Genomic DNA, 8,044 nt, shown 5'->3' with positions numbered 1-8,044 from the left:
CACATAACAACATTAACTTTCATTATCATTAATTGCTGGTAAATGCCCCCAGCTGGCCAGTGCCGGTGCCCTCGCCATGAAGTTCGTTCGCCTGCCGGCTGTGTACCGGCGCCCCGCCACCGCCGGGACTGCATTTCCCGGCAGGCCCCGCGGGCACGCAGGCGTGCCTCCCAGCGTGCAGCGCGGCCGCCGTTCCGCCGTTCCATTGGTGGCCTGTGCTGTGGCCCCGCCAAACGGCGCGCTGTCTTGCGGGGTGGGCCCGGTGTGGGCGCTGTGCTCGCGGCCGGTCCCGGGGCGCTGCTGGCCGGGTTCCTCGATCCCGGGGGGATGGGATGCAGGCCTGTTCTCTGGAGAGGGGTGCGATCCGTGAGTACCGGGACTGTACAGAGCAGAGGGCTTGGGGAGCGCTGTGGCGGCCGGGGGCGATGTGGGTTGCTCTGGCTCTGGCGGAGTGAGCGGCCTATGGAGGGCAGCAGGGCCAGCCTGGCCTGGAGGGGCTGCGGCAGCGGACGTCTCGCCTTGGGGCGGGCATGCGCTTTGCTTTGCCTTGTGAGCATCCCCTGTTGCTGTTGTGATCCCTGGTGTTTGGTGCCCTGCTTCTAGAGCAGCTTCCTTAGAGCGGAGGACTCTGTCCAGGTGTGTAGCTGCCCTGCTGCCTCTTCATACTTGCCAGAAGTGTTTCTGAGAACGAAGTGTGACTGAGTACAGAGTTACTTAGTTGCCTTATAAGCAAATATCTGAAAATGTGTTGTAGTGAAAGCATGTATGAGTTCAGTGATAAATATCTGGTATCTTAAAAGGAGTGGGACTGACAGCATGAAACAAGTCATAATAGTATGTTGAAATATGGGGTGTTTGAAAGCAATCATTTATCATTACACACAGGGTAGTTGAAATCCAAACATATTAGCAACTCTTTGGGGATGCATATGAATGTCAACTCATAAAAGTTTATGAAACGTTGGATTCAAGTGGCAATGATGATTAAAGTTCATATTTCAGTATACTTCGTTGATGGAGATTTGGTAAAAGTCTTCTCATGCAAGTAAAAAAAAACTTTGCTTTTTCACCTTTCTTCCTACACCTGATGGAAGTGCAACTTTAAAGAACAGATAGTGGTGTGATAGCTTTAAAGAACTGAAGTGGTGTGACCTGAGAGAGAAGAGGATTGAGAATTTGTGAACTTTGTTCTCAACATGAGTTTCCAGGCTTGCATTTCCTATAGATCTGCTGCTTATTGCTGTTCTTCAGTTATTTGCTGCTTATTTCAGAAAAACCTCAATTGCTGTATTCAACTAATTGGCTGTTTTGCTGAACTGACAGATCCTGGCCTAAAAAAACACCCACAAACACTTAAGCCTTCCAGAAATTTGATTAATAGCTTTGCTGATGTTTAGAAGCTTATTTCCATTAGTACCACAGTATTTGGGATTACTATTGCAGGCTCTAAGGGCCAGTGCAATGTGTCTCTAACTTTTTACCATGGAAAATAGATTTCTAACCTGAAGTTCCTCCTGTGAAAAGCAGCTGAATTATGTTTTTGGGTTCTTTTTAAAGTCCTTGCTTGACTTCAGGTGAACTGGCAGTGCAAGGCAGCTGCACTTGCACTGCTTTGTGTGTTCCACTAATGATTGATTTTTGTATATAAAGTTAGCGGGATAGGTGCTATACTCTGGTAATTTCAATTTGGAACAAGACATTGGTTTTACCCAACTTGTGTTTGTGTGTTACCTAAGTCACTTTCATCACTGTGACCAAACTTCAGGTAGCTTCTATTCCCTATGTCCAAAAATGTTCCACATTTGAAGAGATGTCAGCTAAAGACATCTTAACTCCTTCAGGGCTGTGACTCCAATACAGAGTAACAGCAGTCACTGTCCTCTAAATGTGTGCCTAAATTGTGTACAGAGATACTACAGCCTGTAGTATCTAGGTAAAAGGGAAATGTTTTTCTATCAATTTGCTTTCTACCTTATCTTGTAAAGAAAAAAATTCATAAGCTATCCAGAATAAAATTTAAATTTGTTCAGAATCAAATTTAAACTGTGAAAGCTCTTTTTAATGTCTGGTAATCCTCTTCTCTGAACTCTGCCACCAGATGGTGTCATAAGATTTGAGGTGTTATCTGACTCCAACTGATTCTTACAAATTAAGAGGATACTATACCGTACAAGTAATTTCTTTGTTTTTATAAAACTGTGTTTTATATTTGTAATGTAGGGTTTTGGAGTTTCTTTTATCAAGTCAAAGAAACTTTTTTTTTTACTTATCAAGTAAAATACTATTTTACATTCTGGTACTGTTGTGGTAGAGCTGTTGGTGTTCAGCCCTGGGACAAACTGCATTACAGAGATATGATAATTTAGGCAGAGCCCTATATTTCTATTACCTGGTCATTAATGACTACTGTCATAATGTTTGAAATCCTTAACTTGGGTTTTCCTGGCATAAATGCTCTTTATACTGAAGTGTGACTTGAGTACCTTGGTTTGAGTGCTTCAAATCACTCTCCAGTGATTCTTCATACTCTGTAATGACACTGTAAATAGAAGAAGCCAAATTACTTACTGAATGCTCTCCCTGCTCGTTCTCTGTTGTCTGTACAGATCTTTCTTGGGGAGCCTGAGTTGTTCTGACAAGGCCAGGTACCTGCTTCTGTGGAACTACAATAGATGGGATGTATAGAGTAATCTGTTTTGATGTGGCTTTTGAGTCCTTGTTCTTAACTTATTATCAGTGAAAGAGATGTCATACCTGTTAAGGATATTGTGAGCTTAAAGAGCCTAGGAAGGGGAAAAAATGATACAATTAAATGTTACAGAAATAAGTGTAAAATTAAGTGTTGGGTCTTTCTGTCATAAGGGTCTGTATAGTGAAGACCCTTTATAAAGTGACTCAAGGTTACCAGAATTAGCTGATGTAAATTCTTTTGTAAGTCACAGAAATATTTAAATTATTAGATTTAAATATTTATAGGTAATATTTAATTAGGTTGTTTTACCCACTTCTTTTGGATCACTGTGCTGCTTCTTAGTGAGACTTTGTCTCAGTCATTATCAAATATGTTTGAGGCTGTAATAGTAGTAGGGATACACTGACAATTCCCTTCTCCTAAGGGTGCTAATAGGGATCTTAGCTGGAGTATTATGTCCAGTTTAGAGCAAATATTTTAAAGTGCTTTGGGCAGTTTGGAAAGGGGAATAGCTATTTTAATAAGCCCAGGAAATGTTTGATGTTTGAGGAAAACATCTGAAGAAAACAAAACTTGCATATGCCTTAAACCAAATAGGGAGTGTGGGAGAAAACAGAAGCTTTCCAGGTATGTGGATTTTAGGTGTTTTAAATGACAGTATACAGCAATAATGCTGAACTACTCTCCATTCCAATTTGGACAGAATATATTCCTGAATCTTCTGGTGTGTGAAAAGCTCTCATGAATAAGGTAGCAATAAGGCATTTAGTTTCACTAGGGAGAAATTATCATCTTGATTTACAGCAAGGAAAACTTCCTTTGAATATTAGGAAATTATTAGTATTGCCTATGTATAGGAGTTGGAAAGATGCAATTTGGTTGTGGCTTAAAGTGTAAATGTTCTTCTGGTCTGTGCCCTCATTTACATGAAATAAAAACAGAAGTCAATGAAAACTCAGTGTTCCTGCCAGGTGTTTTGTGCATGTGCTGGTCTGTTTAAGCTGTTTCTCTGTGGTGTCTTTATCTCCAGCAAACTTTCCCTGTATATTGTAAAAATCCCAGCCATTCTCATGGGATAGTGTTCAAACAGTTTCTGCTAGATTTTTTTCTAGGCCAGTTAGTGAAGTAAATTTTATTGCTTTTAACAGGAGCCGAAAGAACTTTGATCTGTGAAATATCTCTTCTTTCCTGGCTTGATGTCAAAACAGTTGAGCACTTGTCTGCTCAGTTAAAACATTTGCTGTGTAGTGGCTCTGCTTCAGTGCTCAGGAGTCTAGACTGCCCTTAGTTTGTCACATGGATAAAATTAAATCTTGGAAAGCGGGGAGAAATTTACCTTAAAAGCTTTACTTCTGGTACAAGTATTTTAACTTCTGGAGTGTAATGTAGTTTTCTCCTTTGCCCTGTAAAAATAATAAACCAACTACAAAGCAGTTTGTGCAGTGCCTGACAGTGTGCTGCAGGAGAATCATGCTGTTAGTCATGACTTTAGTAAGTCCTTAAGTTTTTATTTGTTGCCTGGGTTAGGTTGCACAGATCAACATCTCAGAAGGAAAGTTAACGCCTCACACGTGTCCAGAAGGAGGGTTAAGGTAATTAGTAGAAGTTAAGGTCTAGTGGGTATATGTGGTGAATTCACATGCTTCAGGGGGCAATGAATCTTGGAAGGGAAGATAGGCTGTGAATGCTGGTGCTTTTTACCATGTAAATTCTGCTGGAGGTGATGAAATTGGAGCATAGGCCTGTGTATTATTACTATTCTAGAATTCAGCTGCTGTGTGTGCAATTGGTTGCCACAGGACAGAAGTTAGTAAAGCACCAAGGAGTGACATCTCCACAAGGAGCTGAGCATGTGCTGAGCATGTTGCTGCAGAACATTCTGCATAGTAAATTTGTAGCCTCCTGTTGTCCTCAAGTGTTGAGTTTCCACTGCTCTCTGTAGGGACATGCAGCATTTAGGCAGGCCTTTAGACAGGCCAGCACTGCTGATCTTTTTGAAGCCTCCTGAGGATTTCTAGGCAGCTGGAATGCCAGGCTGCACACCCTACTCCATGGCACTTGTGGCTTTATATAGTCACAGTTCAGCCACTAATCTGTAGCAGATTATCCAGTAAGGTTGAATAACTGTGGACAAATGGATGTTGTAGCAGGAAGTAGTCTAATGCCTAATTTTCTTTGTAGACTATTTTCAGTTGTGAGGAACGTTCTCCAAAATCTCTGTAGCAGACTTGCTTAGTTTAATTAAAACTGTGTGGTGTTTCCAAGCTCTACAGGTGCAGGCTGTGGGCAAGTTGTGTTTACATTGCATAGTTGTAAAATGCATCCCTTCCCTTTAAAACAAAGAAATAAATCACCCATAGAACAGTTAGATTCCCTCAAAATAAGAAGTTTTTGTAATATCTCATTTGTTGCAAAGGCTTTACATTTTGCTCTTAACATGTTCTTTTTATATGGTGGTGGGGTCTCTTTGGCGAAATCTTATCTTTGCTTGCAGTTCGCTCGTTTTTTAGAGTAGTTCATCTTCCTTTTCAAGTCCCTTAAAAAGTGATTTTCTATGTTATGCAGTAAGTTAATGATTTGAAAAGCACAAGGTGTTAAAGCTGATAAAAGCTGGAAGGTTGTTAAAGTATGGTGAGTTTTTTAAAAAAAAAAAATTCAAAATTGCCTGCATTTATCTAGAGAGAGTTCTGTTTCTGAAGTTTCTTAATGAAGAGTGGAAGTTTTGAGATTGAACAGACCAGCATATGATGAGATGAAATGCATGGCTCTAAAGCTGTCTGGTTCTTGTTGATTTTGCATTATGACTGAGGAGATACCTTTGATTTACTAGGTTATTCAAGCTACATAATGGAAGTTCTTTTACGGTAAAATTGAAGTACTTAATTAAAGTGATCCATGGGGTTTATAGGTTTAGCAGCATTTGGGAGAAAGCTAAGGATGATGGGAAGGTTTATATCTATGTAAGACAGTAAGTCAAGAGGTGATCTGAAAATAGAATGTGTGTCTGTGTTCTTCCAGTCCCTGTAACAGCTACCAAATCTCTTTATTTCTGAGTCCATGCCTCCAAGGGCTTCTCTCTGTAGAGATGAAAGTTTCCCTTTTCATAGTGACATCCAATAGCATTTGAATTCTATTAGTATTTTTAGTACTCTGTCATAAGTAATGCCCAGCTGATTGGGCAGTTTGCCGAAAACTCTTCCTGTAATCGTGTATAGTTACTATATGTTTTAATTAGCCAAAACAGGTGTAATGTTAGCTCTGCTGGTGGAAGCTTTTTAATGTTCTGTGCTAACTGGCCTGCTTTTCCTGATTTAAGTCCTATGCTACTTTCAGCCCGGCACAGAACAAATTCTGTAAATACTTGGGTAATCTTGAATGAGATCTTGAGCACATGTAGGGTATTACTCTGCTAAACTACAAAGTAGTGCCAGTGAAGAATGTTCAGGGAGTACAGAATATTTTAATGCAAAAGGAAGTGTCTGAAGTTGGTGCAAGGATTAGCAGCCTTGCTTCCCATGAGTTCTTCCATATTAATTGCATCAAACCAGCTTTACTATGTTGGATAGGCATCTAAACACTTGTCACTTGTGTGTGATCATTAATAATTCCTTTTGATCTGTTGCAGCTGCATAGATCTGTGTATAAACAGTATATTGATGATGTGCTACTATACTCACCTAATAACTCACTAGAGAATCAGGAGTCTGCAATATCTCATTTTTTGTCTCTACTTGTAGTAGCTTAAACTTTCCTTAACTGCTATCTCAGCTGAACTATGTTTTTTTAAAAAGTTATAATCTTTATAAATGCTTTCAGAATAATTTGTTGCGAAAGATAGTATTTCTGTATCCTGACCTTCCATAAGGGGAGGTGCTTTTGCATGGACATTATTGATACCATATGAATTTATATGCAGGCTGGTGCAAAGTTTTGAATAATTTTATACCTTTGTTGGGGGTTATTTGTCAAAATAAACAGCTGCTACTAATGATTCAAGTATATCAGGTGCCCATGTGATGTAGCTAAAAAATGCATATTTAAACACTACCAGGTATCTCAGGGAGATCAAGACTGGTGGTTAGAGAACACAAGATGACTGAATCTCCTGTTGTGTTATAATTGTATTTGTTTCAGTATGGTGGTGTGGATTTTTTTTTAGGGAAGAAAACTCTATTGTCTAATGGTGAAAGTGCCATTACAACTCTGTTTCTTCCCTTTTAACACAGACAGATGCTGGCCTTACATGTAAATGGACATGCAAAACTGTAGGGAAAGAGTTCCTTGTCAAAGAATTACATTTTGGACTTAAAGGGTTGTGGTTTTACTTGCTGATTTTTGTTTACAGCTGGACAGAACAACTGAATATCAAAGCTGCTTTGACTCTAGATGATTTGGATTTGGTAAAAACCCTGTTCCTTCCCTTTGCTCACATCTTCTAGTCAGTACCAGATTTGAAGGTTTTGGTGCCCCTGATAAAGAACGTTGATGTTGAATAAATAGAATTAACTTTGTAGGGAACTCATAGGGAACCAGTTGTGAAGAAGAGTTCTTGAAGAAAGCTCTTGCAGGTGAAGTTTGATCTATTAGCTAAGTTAGCTCTGAAATTGCCTTATATAAGATAGCAAAACTTTAAAGGATTTATATTTTTCTGTGCAGATACAAAAATGCCAAATATTAAGAAAATACATTTGTTTCCAGTTTAGTGTGAGGAGCTACCTCTGCCAAGTCAATAAAAAATTACAATAATGCTCAATCATTCTGCATTTTAGTGTCTTTTAAGAGAAAGAAAAGTACAAAGATTATACCCTGTTTTTAAACAGACATACCTGGTTATGCATTATAACCTAGACTCTAGTTTCATTGTACTCCTTACGAGCTAAACATATGATAAAATACATATGACATTTAATTTGACCTGCTACTGCTTTCATTTGCATATATGCAAGTCTTAAGTAGATTAGTGTTAAAATGCTGTCTGTTAGTGTATTTCAGTACATACATATGTGTACTTCTTACAGAGACTAATGAGAAAAAATACTGAATTTAAATCACTTCAGGTTTTATTTTATGGTAGGTAAATGGATTGATAAAACTTGAAGACAAGTGGTCTTTGATGTCGTGAATGGCCTCTGTTTCATTTTCCTAGGGCCTTAAATATCTTCCTTGAGCGGCCCTGTGTACTAAAACAAAGATCTGAGTTTGCCCTGCTTGGTTTTCCCAATTCCTTATCTCCCTGTCATCATCCCAGTGAAAAGTGTTCTGTTAATCTGATTTGAGTAGCTAAGAGGATTCCTACACATCTCTGGCTGTTGAATGAGTACTATGTCTTGGATGAGAAGGACCAAAATGGAA

At 39.3% G+C, this 8,044-nt stretch overlaps 1 protein-coding gene across 6 annotated transcripts in view; it reads left to right on the top strand.

The window, feature by feature from the left end:
* ZNF106 (zinc finger protein 106) overlaps positions 1–8,044 on the top strand; it is a 40,923-nt gene that overhangs the window by 313 nt on the left and 32,566 nt on the right. For 4 of the 6 annotated variants that reach the window (XR_001522037.3, XM_015630142.3, XM_015630139.3 and 1 more), the window contains exon 1: positions 213–366. The exons of the other annotated variants lie outside the window; for them this stretch is intronic. The gene's annotated coding sequence lies outside the window, so the exon portion shown is untranslated. Of the gene's footprint in view, positions 1–212; positions 367–8,044 lie in introns of those variants that run through there. 6 annotated transcript variants of the gene reach the window in all.

The sequence above is a fragment of the Parus major genome, chromosome 5 (genome assembly GCF_001522545.3).
Source record: "Parus major isolate Abel chromosome 5, Parus_major1.1, whole genome shotgun sequence".
Classification (NCBI taxonomy): domain Eukaryota; kingdom Metazoa; phylum Chordata; class Aves; order Passeriformes; family Paridae; genus Parus; species Parus major.
This window is presented reverse-complemented; position numbering and strand designations above follow the sequence as displayed.